The 15,675-nt window shown below is 40.6% G+C and overlaps 1 pseudogene; it reads right to left on the minus strand.

Annotated features, from left to right (window-relative positions):
- Positions 1 to 775: 775 nt before the first annotated feature.
- Positions 776 to 5,326, minus strand: LOC119255136 (actin-related protein 2/3 complex subunit 2-like; annotated as a pseudogene).
- Positions 5,327 to 15,675: the final 10,349 nt, after the last annotated feature.

Below are 15,675 nucleotides of genomic sequence, written 5' to 3' on the forward strand. Positions count from 1 at the left end.
GTGAAACAGCTTGGAAAAGAGGAAGGGAAGGGCTGGAGGGAGGGAAGATAAGGGAAAGGGATTAAGGTCATCAAATGGTTTCCTTTTTTAATTCTTGGGAGCTATGAAGTCTTGTAAACACAGCTTGTATCTGCAGATTAATTTCCAAACTCATACAAAATGGAACCAAAGGGAGAAGCCCTTAAGTACTTGAAGAGATGCAACATTAAATGATATGATTGTCTAGTAGCAAGTGTTCCATTCTGGCCTTCAGTTGCTGACTGAAACTTTGCTTTCCCTGTTCCCAGTTCGGTGGGGTGAAAATGTCTTCCTGTTAGGGGGAAAGGATGTCCTGAGTGAATCCCATACAGGCTTTGTGGACCCCACCCCCACTCCAGACTAAAGCCATCAAGACATTGGGAAAGACAAATCCCATCACCACCAAAGGGAGGGTGGCTGGGACCTGAGGGTGGAGTTGGGCAGCCAGGTTGGATATAAAAACCAAACACGTGGGCCTTGGGGGGCTGGCTGTCGCTCGCCTCCTGGCTACACAGCTGCTGGCTTGCAGCCAGCTCTCAGAGAGCCATTTTGAGATTCCTGATCGGCGGATCGGGTAGGACTCATTTAAAACTTTGTCTCCCACTTTTCTCCCTGAGCTGTACATTTCCTCATTTCCCCTTCCCTTGTAAATAAACCTTTTATTAACCTTTTGCGTGTGCCTGCAGTAAAACATTGATAAGTCCTTTTAAGCGCGCAGGTGAGGACCCACAGTCAGGCACCACATTTTGTATCGGGGTTACTCTACAACATTCCTTGTGATTATTTTCATTTCTTTTTTCTCAGCATCTTGGCGTGCTGGTTTCAGCACTTTAAGGAAGTCTGATGCTTTTGTCCACCTATGTGTGTGAAGATAGGCCTTTGAGCTCCTGATGGGGTTGTGCAGGCAGTCCCAGGGTGTGTGGATCAGGTGGATGGTGTTGTCAGGAGAACTGGCATGGTGTGGGGGAAGGAACACAAAGGTAAAGTAGACAATGTTATTACCTGTGGTAGCATCGGCATCTTTCAGCTCCAGAGGAGGTTCCCTGCAGCTAAAGCAGACCTGTGGGACTGAGTGGGGTCCTGTATCTTTCTTTGAACTCCTGGGTAAACCTTTCCAATGACCACACCATTATCATCCTTAAAGACTGTGCTGAAGACTAACATGACTCTGTCCTTTACCAGCATAAGTGATCCTGTTACAGGACAGGGAGAGGGGCACCTCAAAGCCCCCAAACCTACCTGCTCTAAATAGCTTCTGCCATCTGCCACATCAAGACAAAATAAGATCTTTAATGGAAAGGAACTTAAATACAATTAGTGAACAATACAGAGAAGACAAAGAATAGTTTCTAAATCAAGCACCCAAAGTTATCAATCCTCTCCTGGGTAAAAGTCTGCCCAAACAGGACTGGCCCAAAACAAGGCCCGAAAGCCTGCCACAGGTCTAAAGCACCTTCTGGCGGGGACCCATGGAAAAGGGACAGAAAGAGCCAGACAAGTCTGGGAGGAAAAAGCAAAATCAAAACCAAGATAAAAGCTGCCATTGTCACCTCCCCATGGGTCTCTCACCCACATCTATTTCAACCAGGCCAGGACCAAAAGGCAAACATAGTCTCTTCACATGTCTCTTTGCTCCATGTGCCTCCCGCAGGTCTCCTTCTGGCTCTCCATCCTGCTGCCTTCCTTCCCCAGTTTCCTCCCCAGCTTCTTCTCCTCCTTGCTCAGCTCCACCTTCCTTTGGGTGGGGCAGGGAACCTGGAACCTCCCCTTTTCCTGGGTACTGCCCTATTACAATCTTATTACTATAATGGATAACTGTGGTATTTTCTCCTTCTTTGCCCTCTTCTTGGAATTGGAAGTATTTGCCAAAGGCAGAGGCAAAACATTTTTGTTTTGACGTGCCAGCCTGATACACAGTGGAATCCTTGGACGCAGGCAGATTTTCAAGATCTATAGCAAAGAGACATTGTACCCTGACTCTAGATTTGCCAAGAAACTCCTGTACTCTCTCTTTCATAACTCAGCAGCACCCTGTGCCTGAAGATGAAAATGCATACATTGTGCAAAAATGAAAAATGATTAAAAAATATACAAAATTTAAAAAATAATAAAAAATAAACTAAAAAAGACACATTTTAAAAAGAAGACAATTTAAAAGACACTTTAAAAAAGAGGACAATTTATTATTTCAATGGCATTTAAATATTTAATGGAACTGTAATTAGAATAGCTGCATATAATGTGAGAACTTAGTGTTTCTAAAAAATATTTTTGCTATTAAATTATGACTTTTTTCCACCTTAAAAAAATAATAAGCATCATTTTTGTTTTGTCTCCATTATGATTTAAAATGATAGAGGATCCCTGCAAAATCTGCAAATATTACTGCTCCTGCTTTGTTTCCCCCGCACCATCCTCCTGGATCTTGAGCACCGGCATCTCCTGCGTAACAGGGTTGTTGCCTCCAGCAGGATCTTGGAGGTGGTGGTCCTGGGCAAGGGAAGGAGAAACAAGGGCGGGGCGGATGAGGGAGGGAACATTGGAGAGAGCAATCCTGGGGCCCCCTCCTCCTATCCAGGGGTGCTAGATGGAGCTTGGTGGGGTGGAGAAGGGCCAAGTGACTTGGGCTGGGGGATGGGAAAGACTCATGTCTCCCCAGCTTTTTTTTTTTTTAAATTTATTTTTATTTATTTATACAAGCACTGGGTACAGTCAGAAGCACTGGAGGGTGAGAGAATTCACCAGAGCCAGAGCGGGGGTCAGAGCAGGCAGAAGGACCGAAGTACACTGCTGAGGGGAGCAGCGGGCGGCAGGGGAGGTCTGCGCACCATGTGGGACCCTCCTCTGGTGTCCGGGGAGCAGCCAGGGATTGAACCGGCGCTGCAGATGCCGCGGGCAGCTTCGCAACCCAGCGCTCAACCGCTGCACCACCGGGGAGGCCCTCCCCTACTTTTTGAACATTCACATTAAGGCCTACATTTCTATCTGTTTTCACTAACTGAATAAAATCCAAAGAGGACTTCCTCCTTTAGGACAACAGTCGAAGAGTGAGAAAATCGTCAGCCTTTGTTTAGCCGCTGCTACAAGAGAGGCAGCCGTCCACCCGAGCAGCAAGAGCAGCGCCCCGGAGTTCCTTCTGGGAACGATTTTATTCAGGTTGTATCATATCATTCCTGCTTTTACTAAATGTTAATGTCTTTTGGTTCAAATTGATGTTATTTTTGGGGTCTGGAATGCCTCCCAAATTTCCCATATAAATGAAAGGTGATTATATCTTTGACTAGTGGCGTTTTGGCTTAGGAAAGGTTTTGTTAGCATGTGACCAAGGGGGCACCCCCCAGGTCCCCCAAACTTGTAGGATCCAAGGGGAATCTGGCCTCCCCTGTGCCCAAAGACAAAGCATACTTAATAGGATCAATATGCATAGAGAAGAGATGAAAGGATATCGTGAATAAAATACACAAAGTTACCCATCCCCTCATGGGTAAATGTCCAGCCAGACAGGGTTGTCCTGAAGCAGGGTCACTGATCCCAAAAGCTTGTCTCAAGTCTAAGGGGAACATAGGAAAGAGACAAAAAGGACTAGATGATCTGGGACTAAAGGAGCAAAATCAAATTACAAATTAAGACAACAGCTGCTATTGCCAGCTTCCCCAACTGTCTCTCCTCCATGTCCCCCAAACCCCTCAAGCCCCTGATGCAAGTCCAAAGCTGAGAAACAAGGAGGCCCTTCTCCACATGTCTCCCTTTGTTATAGGGCTACCCCGATATGAAATGGGTTGCCTGGCTGTGGGTCCTCACCTGCGTGCTTACAAGGGACTTATAATAATACTCAGCTGCAGGCACACACAAAAGGCTTATTTACAAAAGAAGGGGAAATGACAAAATGAATAACTCAGGGAGAAAGAGAGGGAGATAAATGCGTGAATGTGTCTGTAGGGTAAGGAAAAAGTATCAGGCTCTTCCGCCCTCCCGCCATTAGGAGAGATGAGGGAACCCTGTGGTCCTGAATGCATGCCTGATGGCGGCACCTGAAGTGGGTACACCTGGGCTGAGAGACTGAGTTTAGAAGGGCGGCGTCGCGGGGACGCCAGCAGAAGCCAAGAACGAACAGAAGCCGAGAGAAGAAGAAGAGAAGCAGAGAGAAGGCCAGAGAGCCCAGATAGAGTGAGGATTTGCTGGGGGCTGGGAGGCCTGCCAGCCTCCCGGCCCCCCAGCACTCCTGCCTGCCATATGCCTGGTAAATCTAAATAAAAGACCTGCAAAAGCCACTGAGGACTCTGACTCTTCCTTTAGCCGGACTGCTGGATCAGAAAACCTGCACTGTGCCATTCCTTTCCCTACAGCGACGTACCAGTTCTGCTGAGCTGGAATCCCAATAGCACGCTGAGAGCTGGCGAAAGACCAAGAGACCCCCAAGGCCCGCATACCAAATCTGGCTGCTTAACTTCCCCCCAGGTCCCTGCAATCCTCCCTTTGGTGATCATGACATTAAGGGATTTGTTCTTGGTGTCTTGGATCTCCTTGGTCTGGGTTGGGGGTTGGGACCCATAAAACCTATTCGTGGCGTTTATTCAGGACATCCTTTCCCCAGCATCCTGAGTTCACCTGCCTTCCGTGTTACCTGTCTTCACATGGTGGGGCAGAGAGTATTGGAGATGACTCTGTTACGTTTCATAGGAACACTCTATTTTTGAGTAACAGGAGAAACCTGTATTACCCGACAATTTTAAAAGCTGGAGAGTAATTATTTTTCGGTAATGTCAGATGTTTTGCTTTTAGGTTTCAAACTGCTGAAGCAAAAACAGCATCAACCAGCACAGACAGAAGATGGAGATTGATGCAAAGTTGGTGCCGAGCAAGTCTGTGCCACCATTTGCACCACAGCCAAGCCTGTGGCCGCACTCCCCTGGCCTTTCCTTAATGCAGTCTGCCTTTGAAGTTCTGATTTAACTCATGTAGGTAGGTGTCCCTTATTTCATGAAAGTACACTATTGGGATTTGATGTGTTTCTAATAGTGAATTATTACAGCAAAATCTGTCCCTGCCCATGCTGAGTAGAAGCAGCAGGCTTAAAGGGGAAAACATCCATCTTGGTCAGTCAAGCTTAAACCCAGGCATGCACCTTAGTCAAATGTCTATCATCCATTATCTCCATGTGGTAGCTGGTCATGAAACCACAATCACAGGAGATTTTTAAGCTCAAATTACCTTAGGTTATCTGACTCACAGGGGTTAAACCTGGGTTGCTTGGGTAGGCGTGTGTTGATTTATTCTTGGTATTGTGTACCACGTGTCCATGCTCCATGTTCATATGTGTACATGTATTGTTCTGGAGAGATGGTCTGTTACTTTCACAAAATATTCATGGGGATCTATGATTCCCTATAACAGCAGGAAGGACACAGGGCAGGTTTTCTATGATTGAGCAGATGGGGTAAAGGAGGAGAGAGTCCTGGAGCCCTCAGTGGTGTTTGCAGGCTTTTATTAGGATTTATCAGGTACACAGCAGGTAGGGGTACCTCCCAGCCCCCAGTACCCCTGCCTGCTGGCAGGCCTCCCAGCCCCCCAACAAGTCTTCACTCTATCTGGGCTCTCCGGCCTTCTCTGGTGGTCTCTCTGCATCTTTTTTGGTGCTCGTGATTCTCTCTCTGCTCTACTATTCATTCTGCTTCTGCTTCTCTGCTTCTGCTGGCGTCCCCGTGACGCTGCCCTGAAAAACCCACTCTTAGCCCAGGTGAATCCCATCTACCTAGGCCCACACCCTACTCCAGGTGCCCGCCATCAGGCATGCATTCAGGACCGCAGAGTTCTGTCATCTATCCTAATGGCGGGAGGGCAGAAAAGCCTGATACTTTTACCTTACCCTACATTCCCCGACTGTTGCATTGTACTCATCAGGCTCAACAACTTTCTTTGGCCAGATGAAAAACTGCATTACTAAGGTAATGCAGCTGATGAATGGAGGAATCAGAACCAGACATCACTGTTCCTGACCCCTGGACAGACACTTCATTCAGAACTAAAGATAAGAAGGTGAAAGGTAGGAAATTGAAATGGGAGATATCTCACAGTCCCGATTAATGGCATTAGACAGTTTTTCTATCAAAACCCACTTTCAATTACAGTAAGAGGATTCACTGGAAATCCAGGATTTAATATACCAAATGTTGCTTTATTGCCAAGGCATCCATTTATTTTGTAACTTGGGGGATGCCTATAATTAGCATTAAGAGTAGTTCTGATTAATAAGTTCTATCTGCTCTCATACTGTGCCAGGGTTCCTTCAAGTGCTGGGACATGTCTGATTACCATGGAAAGGCTGATGCATCTCACCTCTTGTCACTTGAATCAGTTGCCTGCTGGCCCAGCTCTCAGTTTTGTGTGGCAGAACCTTACTGAGTCTGCATGATAATGGGCTTTTTAAATCCTAAACAATAAACATTCATCTTACCACTCCACCCAGCTCAGAAATCTCTCTAACCTCAAATCAGCCACAAATAAGACTTGGAAATCAATTCATTGTGTATGGGCTTCCTGCCTGGCTCCTGCTTCGCAACAAATAATTTTAGTAAAATATCTTCAGAGCATGTATATTTTGAATATGCACAAGTTGAGATATTGTATGTAATGGGGGTCTTCAACTTTTTCGGGATATTTTCTCTCTACCCATAGAACAAATTCAATTGAGTAAAGTCAATTTTTTATGCATTGGTAATGAGGATTAGAAAGACCTGAGACAGACTTGAGGGAAGAAAAAGCCCCTGGTAATTTCCCCAAAGTTTTGGTAGAATTTTTAGTATCACAGTATCCTCTGGTTATTTGAAAAATGATGTTTTATGGAAAAGCAATTTATGATATTTGTACTTGTCAGATTCATTAGAATATTCTCATGCATAAGGTATCAGTTGCTGGAGAATCCAGCATGAGTGCTTTTGGCCCTGAAGAGGAATATCTTGTCGGGTTGAGACAGAAGATCAAGTGGTTATGTCTCAAATTCCCTTCTGCCAGGGTTTGGAAGTTTGAACCAGACTTTCTTCCTTCTATCTCCTAGGCCAGAATTCCATTATTTCATCACACTCTGGTGCTCATGGGAGCTTCCAATTTCTTAAAATTCATGAGAACTCAAGGCTAGGAGTGGCAAGGCTCAAATGTTTTCACTTAAGAGGACCACTCAGGGAGGCAAGGAGCCCGATCCCAACTATTGCTATTGTAATCACCGCCCGCTTCCCCCACTGCTCCAACAGTGCTGCAATTAGTGGCAAAACTGATGTTGCTTTTGGGAATTTCAAGGAGCTGATGTGTGTTTTTCATTAGCATAAGAAAATTAGTAACTTATGCCAGAAACTGAAGCATTGACTCTGTTAAACTATAATGTAAACCTTAACATGCAGGAGACCAACCCGAAACAACCTGGGGATCCTCTTGGACCACACTAAGATGAATGTCTTAGAGCAAGGGTGTGTGGTGCAGCCACAGAGGATCAACTAACCCTTTAATGATGTTCATCCAGTCTGTCTCCTTCTCTTTCTCCCTTCTCCCTCTGCTTATATTTACGTTCAGGCAAAATTTTCCCTAGTTTTAATCATACTTTTTAATTAAAAATAGAGACCTTTCTACATTCATTGTATGCTTTTATGTTGTGTTTCAACAACTCATAGAGAGAGAGAGAATACACCAAGGCTATTGTAAGATACCAATTCTATTGTAAAATCACTGCAGTATATTTGAGATAGAGGCATGATATGATTTCCCTTATTGCAGTTATGATTAAACATAATGAGTAGGATCAGTCTGCATGCTTATCACAATTCTGTGTTGTAAAATTGCCCAAGAGTAAAATGCAAATACAAACAAGGAGTTTTAATGAGCCATTGTAATAAAAGATCCAGGCAACAGGAAGTTAGTGGGTGCCCAATGGGCAGCTTGAACTGGACTCCTTCAGAGGAAGTCTGAGTTGGGTCTAGTCAGTTTCTAAATATAAAATACAAATATGGTGGATTAGCACTAAACAATGTTACTTATTTAAAATTATTTTTATCTTCATTTCCGTGAGAAGTAACATTGAACTAATCTGCAGGATACAAAAAGAAGCAAAGTCAACTTCCTTACATTATTTTTCTTTCTTTAGTTTTTTTTTTTTGTTGTTGTTGTTGTTACATTATTTTATCCCTTGTGAGTTAGTATAAACATTTGGTCATTTTTACTTGACTGTAACTGATAATGCTTAGTTAAGAAAAACGTCCTTGGGGACTGCTAGAACTAGAATTTTCTTCTCTACCACTCCATAATCATGCTCTAATGGAGGTTCATATTAAGTATATATTAATGGAGGTTTATATCATCATAAAGATTTGTAGTGGTGAAAACACTTAAAATCTACCATATTACCCAATTGCAAGTATATAACATCATACTGCTAACTACAATTACATTAAATACATTACAATACTATACATAATTACATTACTATACATTAAATCTCCCAAACTTAATCCATCCTGCATACCTGAAATTTTATACCCTTTGATTAATATGTCTCCACCCCTCCGCTGTAACCTCTGTAACCATCATTCTGCTCTCTACTTCTCTGAAACTAAAGTTTTAATACAACATAATAGTGTCTTTTTGGAGAATAATGTAAGTCCATTAGCTTTCTTTTATGAATACATGTCTGCCTGGATGTAAATATTCTAAAAGTGACAAAGAAGGACCCCCATAAGTGAGGCACTCTGGTTGATTCATTACGAGGTTTCCTTTTTAAATTTTTTGCACAAGACTACTTATAATTTTAGACTTTCTCTGGCAAAATGGAAGGAGGTACTATGAATCTTTTCACTTAAATTCTATCCTGAAGACACTATTTGTTGCCTAAAGTTCTATGACGGCTAAGGATATATATTTATCTGCTGAGGTGGGAATGGCCTTTACATGGTTTAAGACCATCCTATGTTATGTGTTTGTAAGGACTTTAGATTGTAACATTAGAGATCCTCAGTAGCGTGAGACACCCTATGAGTTTTTCTGGTGAACCTATCAAAGAATTCTTCTTTTGCTGTTGCGTCAGCAACATTGCAGTGATAGAGAAAAGAAGCAAGAGTCGTGGAGCAGGCTGTAAGATGCAGGATGCTGCTCAAGACCAAGATCCTGGCCCTTTTTTTTTTTGGACAGAAAAGGGTGGGTCAAACTGAACACTGGATTTTGGGCTTTAGGGAGGGTGAGTCCAATGACATACACCCAACTCCCACCCATGGCTCCAATCTTATTAGCAAGGCGTTCCACTGATCAGTCCCTGAGGTGCAATGCACATCAGTTTTGTGCCAGGGCAATCAAGCGTCCTGCTTTTGTCTAATTTGAAGGGAGCCTTGTATGCTACACCCACATTTTGCAACCATCCCAGGCTGGGAGGTTCACTGTTGGTTCAGGCAGCTTAAAAGAGAAGCTTGGAGCCCTTGGCATTATCCCCACAGGTTTTTAGTAGTACGCAAGGGAAACAAGTCAGCAGGGAGACAGAAACTTAGGCTTTTTTTCTGGGCTTTCTCTGGCATTGTCTCTTGGTCTCTTCCTCTCACAGCCATTGCTCGTCCTCACCCACCCTGTGTGACGCCGCTCTTGTAGCCTAGGTCTCTTGGCTCAGGTATGCCCACTTACATGCCCACACCTTACTCCTGGTGTCCACTATTAGGCACGGGTACCCCAACCCAGCCTCCCAAGCGCCTCCTCTATTAGCACAATCAAGGCTCCAGGTGATAGCCACAGAAGCCAGAGGCATAGAAGTCTGAGCATCTTCATTTACTCTACAATGCTCACATGTTAGATATTCGGGCTCCAGTGGAACACTCTCAGGGGAGCCAGAATAGAAACTGCCTTACTTCACGGTTCCATTGTAGCTTTTGGAAAATAAACTTGCTTTCTAGTATTACTCATTTTTTTTTTTTTTTAATCTTGGGTACACATTCTTGAGCTTTAGGATTATAACTGCCTTCTCTTTTTGTCTAAACTTTCTCTAGACAGAAACAGTTGAATCAGTGACGATATATTTATCTTTATGGTTGCAGAGTCTCTGTCAAGGCTGGCCAAGGACTGGCCAAGGATTCCAAAATATGAAGCTAGTAAATAAAGTCATCATTTTAGGAGGTGCAACTCATCTCACTCTACACTTGGGGAACAAATATATTCTTAAGAGGGATTTTTTTCTTGTTCTGAAGCCAAGAATATAATTATCACTTGATAGTTTATGGGGTGCCAACTCTTTAATGGCATCTAGTAAACCTTAAATTGCTCTGGGGCAGAGATAGTGTGTCACCTGCAAATTATTAGAAGGTCACAGGTCATTGTCAAAAATAGCTTCCTGTAGAGATTTGATGACAATGCTCTATCTATGGTGATCCCAGAGTTTGAGGTTTCTCTGAAATCCCCACTTCCCAGAAATATGATGCTGAAGATTACTGTGAATTGGAATGCTTGAATGGAAACCAAAAATGCTTTTTGTTTCAGAGACATGCCCTTTAAAGCTCCAAAAACTCAAACCAATTGGCTTTCAATGCATGTTGACCTCACTGCTCACACAATTTTGATGAACAATTCCCATTTATTAGCTCTTGATTTAAAAAAACCCTTTTCTTTTGATCTTTCAATCTTATAAATATGCAAGATCTTCAAAAAGGTAAAGAAATACTTTACCTGCTAAAAAAGTACAGATTTGGGAGCAGTTAAAACCTATCTAATACACATGAAAGGAGATAAAAATCTCGCAATACCAAAATCCATCTAGAATCTGACGAAAACAAACCACCTAATCTTAGATTGGAATATAGTTTTATGGCACTTAGGTGGAGATCTAAAGGTGTTAGAAAAAATTTGACACACCCGTGAGTGGCAGCTGTTACTCTTTTAGCTTCTTTCACCTTTGCTTTTGAATCAGATTTCCCTGATGGCCCTTGTAATCTCCAAGAACTTCTCAGTTGTTCTCTCAAAATGCACCATTGAAAGTTGTAAGGTACACACACACAAATAGCATATGTAAAGAATCACACTTTGCCTAAAACATTGACAGGTGTCTGCAACACTCATCATTGGAAGTAGCTTACTGCTGAAGTTCAAGTACAATATTGAGATTGATAAAGGTGGAAATAGATGGGGAGGAAAGAGACTGAGTTAGTTCATGTAACAGCTGCAACCATTCCCAAATGTTTTCTGCATAATCATGCAAGAAATTCATCATGCATTTCCTATTAAATATTCATGCAACTTTCTCCATAGGAGGGCTGTGGTATTTATTAATTCCCTGGTGTTGGTACGTTTTGGTACATCTACTGCCAGCAATAAATGTGTCATGCCTAGCAAATTCAATTCTTGGCAGAAAATATTAGAATATAATATTTAGTTACAGGATATTGCAAATTTTAATTATAACTAAATGATTTTCAAGACTACCTTGAAATAAGCAACTGATTCCTTTTGCTCTTAGATGAAAGGAAGGGTCAATGGAATGGGGAACGGATGGGTAGATAGAAGCATTTCACTTTAAGTGCCTCATCTGTGTGAGAGGTGATCCATTTCTGCCAAATGCTTGCAATTACTGTAAAAAAGTAGTTTGGTCTAATCATTATCAGCAAGTGAAGTCATTTGCTCATCTACAAAATTGAAAGTTCCTTGTGCTAAGATTATTTTAACTGAAAAGCTGAAATAGGAAAAGCTAGTTATCAAAAATTATTTCCTAAATTAGTCAACATAAAATATTGTAAGTCTCTAAGCTGGCAGATTGATAGATTGATAATAACAAAAATGAGGCTTTTTGTCTGTACTTTGTCATGGACAAACACAGGATAAAGTGGCATTTTTTTCTGTAATATTTTCACATAATGTCTATTTTGTGAGTTACATTGATCTGAAAACTGCAAGAAATAAAATGGAAGGTCATAGGCCTTGTTCTTAAAACATTGACAGTCTACTTGAGGGAGAAACATTAGAGAAATAATGACAAGAGAAATATTTGATCACATATAGTTGACTGACCGTATTCATAAAGTGCATCAAAGGGTTTACCTTTCTGAAACAGTTAAACAAATACTTTTTATGGCAATTCCATCTAATAAGAAAAGCAGATAATGTTCTCATTTATTTAGTGGGGAAAATGGAAGAACTAGTCTATGTTTATTAATCAAGCTGTTGAAGAGTCATGGTCACAACCAGTTATTCTGAGTCTTGGATACATTGAGGTAAAACATCACCCAGACACTGGGAGTTAGCTACTGGAGCTATCTTCCAGTAACTCCTCTTCTGTCCCACAATATGGGCCCCCTTACCTATTTCAAAAAACCTGAGCATTTTTACTTATGGCTATGATGAAATAGTTTGTAGTATACCAGTCAGAAACAACTAAAAAAGCTACATAAAACCAAACCAAACAATTAATTTCAAGGTATGGCAGGGCTCCTGAAACAATCAGAGCAGGGGAGGGAGGGAATATTCCAAAAAGGGGGAAACACCAGAGAATTCAACCAATATTCTGCATCAATTTATTCCATGGGTGACTTTGTTGATTCTAGTTTGAGGAAAGAGGTTGAGAATATGGAATTTGGCTCCTATAGAGAGGGCTGATACTGGAGGACAGAAAAACCAGCAGCAATTTTGTTCTTCAGGAGGAGAGCGGGATTGGTAAGAAAAGGATGGGATGGAAAACTAATATTGATATAAGATTTCTCCTCAATACATTTGCTAAAAATATAAAGCTGTGACTCAGAAGGCTAAGAAGCTAAGCAGAAATCCTGCACACAGCAGAGAGGTCTCAGCAGTCTTGCCAGGATGAAACACCAGGATTAGAGTTCAGGATTAGTTGTCTCATTCAGAAGACAACTGTGTCTTAGGCATTGAAGTAAACCACACATAAACTGAGTCATACCAAGACTATATCCAGCTGAGTCTGGTGGATCATTTTGCTCTATCTTTCTGGTGAGGGAAGTCAAACTCGCTGGATGAAATTAACATTATATGGAGTCTTAGTAATAGATACATATTCCAGTATTCCATAAAAAATTACTGGGGATACCAAAGATAGAATCATGTGACTACAAGTAAGAGAAAAAATAGATAACAGAAAACAGGCTTATAGATGATGCAGATACCGGTAGTTTACAAGGATCTTAAGTAGGATCAGGATGCTTAAGAAAATAGAAGAATAATGAAGTAGAAAGCAAGATAAAGAATTTTACCAAAGAGTTAAAAATCTATTTTTAAAAGAAATAAATGGCAATTCTAGAACTGAAAAACAATTAACTTAATTGATGAACTCATTCAGACTAGTTGATTAATAGAGTGGAAGATATGTCCATAGAAAAACATCTAAATTGCAGTTTAGAGAGAAATAAGAATGGAAAATGTGGAAAGAAGCCTTAGAGACACATGGAAAACAGTAAAAATTTCTATCATTTGTGTCAATTAAATACATAAAGTTGACAGTACAATCAGTATTTGAAAATATATTGGTAAAAAAAATTGCTAACTTTTTATAACTAAACTGTATTTCTAAATTAAGACACACATCGAAGTTAGGAAATACCATTTTTGAAAGATAAGGAAGATATACTTTATCAAAACTTGTATGAGACAATTAACTACTTAAAGACACATGTGAGGAAAGAAGATAGAATAGGAATGATCTAAGCCTTGAGGAAACTAGAAAAAAAACAGCAATTGTAAATAGAAGAAAATAAAAAGTTAAAAGAAGTGATCAGTGAAGTAGTAAAAAAACTTACAATATGAATCAATTTTAACCAAGTTAAAAGGTAGTTCTTTGAAGAGATTAAACTGATAAACCCCTAACAAGATGGCTTGGGAAAAAAAAAAGGACACAAATTACCAATATTAGTAGTGAAAAGTAGACATTATTGCAGATTATGGAGATATTAAAGAAAAGGAACTAAGAGAGTCTAGACTAATTTATGATAGTATATTTGATAATTTAGAGGAAATTGATAAATTCCTCAAAAATCTTAATAATTAGATGTGTTATTAAGGATTTTTTAATTAAGAAATTAAATCTATTAAAAGCCTTTTCACAAAAATACTATGGGCATGTGACACTTCACTGATGTTATTCTAAACATTGAAAGAAGTAACACTGACCTTATGTAAATTCCTCCAGAATATAGAAAAATGGAAACATTTCCCAACCTGTTTCATGAGGTCAGTATAAACCTGCTACTAAAACCAGAAAGAGTTTACAAGAGGGGACAATTACATCCCAATATCTCCCATGAATTTGGAAACAAAAATCCTTAACAAAACAGCAAATTAAACTCAGTAATAAACAAAATAGATACCTCAGTGAAACCAAATAGAATTTATTCCAATAGCATAGGAGTTCTTTAAAAAATAAATGTAGGTGGCCCCATAGAAAACAAAGATTTGCACAGGCTCTTCATAAAGATAGACATTTGAATTGCCAGAAATACATGAAAAGGTGTGTAGCTTTATTGAACTTTGTGGAATTGCAAATTAAAACTATGATGATGTATTCTTGGAAAGCCAGAAATTTTTCTCCTTTGTGTGTCTGCATGTGTATTTTCACCAAAATAAAAAAATCTACATTGTTCATATACTCACCAAAAAATATGTAAGGGTTGTTCATAGCACACATTCTTAATAGTTCTGAAATAGAAATAAAACAAATGTTTATCAAGAGTAGACTGGATGAATAGTGTATTTGTAAAAGGACAGACATAGAGCAATGAAAATAAACAAGTTATTGCCACACAAACAACGTGAATGAAGTTCACAAGCCTAATCCTGTGTTAAAGATGATCAAAGAAGAATTTTTTTATCTAAATTTCAAAAACATAAAGTTAATATATAGTGCAGAAGTAATGAAAGTGGTTTTCTTTCAGAATTAGTGACTAAAAGTAGACACAGGAATGATTGTGGGGTGGTAGAAATTTTCTATTTTTCCATCTGTTGCTGATTACATGGATATGTTTTCTCTGCATGCTTAAGATTTGTGTAATTTTGTATTTGTTGTAGTTTGACATAAAGTTTACTTTAAAAGACTATAAAGAAGCTCTTAGATAAATTGTATGTGTTTTAGCTAAAGGGCAATTCTCTGAATTGACTTAAGAGAATATTTTCTTTTTTTTTTTTAGATTTATTTATTTATTTATACAAGAGCTGGGGTGCAGGCCGGAGGTGCGGGAGGGTGAGAGAATTCACCAGAACCAGAGTGGGGAACGGAACAGGCAGACTGACGAAATACACTGCTGAGGGGAGCAGTGGGCGAGACAGGGGAGGTCTGTCGCTCCATATGGGACCCTCTCCAGTGGCCGAGGATCGAACCGGCACTGCAGAGGCTGCGGGCAGCTTCACGGCCCAGCGCTCAACCGCTGCACCACCAAGGGAGACCCGAGAATATTTTCTAGTATGGAGAACAACGGATCCTGGGCATGTACAGTGTAAGAGGATAAAGTCATTATGAGACAGATTAGAAAGAGAATTTCAGATAAGCAGAAGATTGGTGTTAGTGGAAAGAAAATGTTTGCGACAGAGGCCTTCTGGGTGAGGTAAACATTTTGATTGAAAAGGTAGCAAGCAATTTATCTTACTTAATTTTCATTGGAGCTTCATGACACTCAGATAGAAATGTCTCTGTGGTGTAGTGGGTGG

The sequence above is a fragment of the Talpa occidentalis genome, unplaced genomic scaffold (assembly GCF_014898055.3).
Source record: "Talpa occidentalis isolate TD23 unplaced genomic scaffold, MPIMG_talOcc4v2.1 talOcc4.3, whole genome shotgun sequence".
Classification (NCBI taxonomy): domain Eukaryota; kingdom Metazoa; phylum Chordata; class Mammalia; order Eulipotyphla; family Talpidae; genus Talpa; species Talpa occidentalis.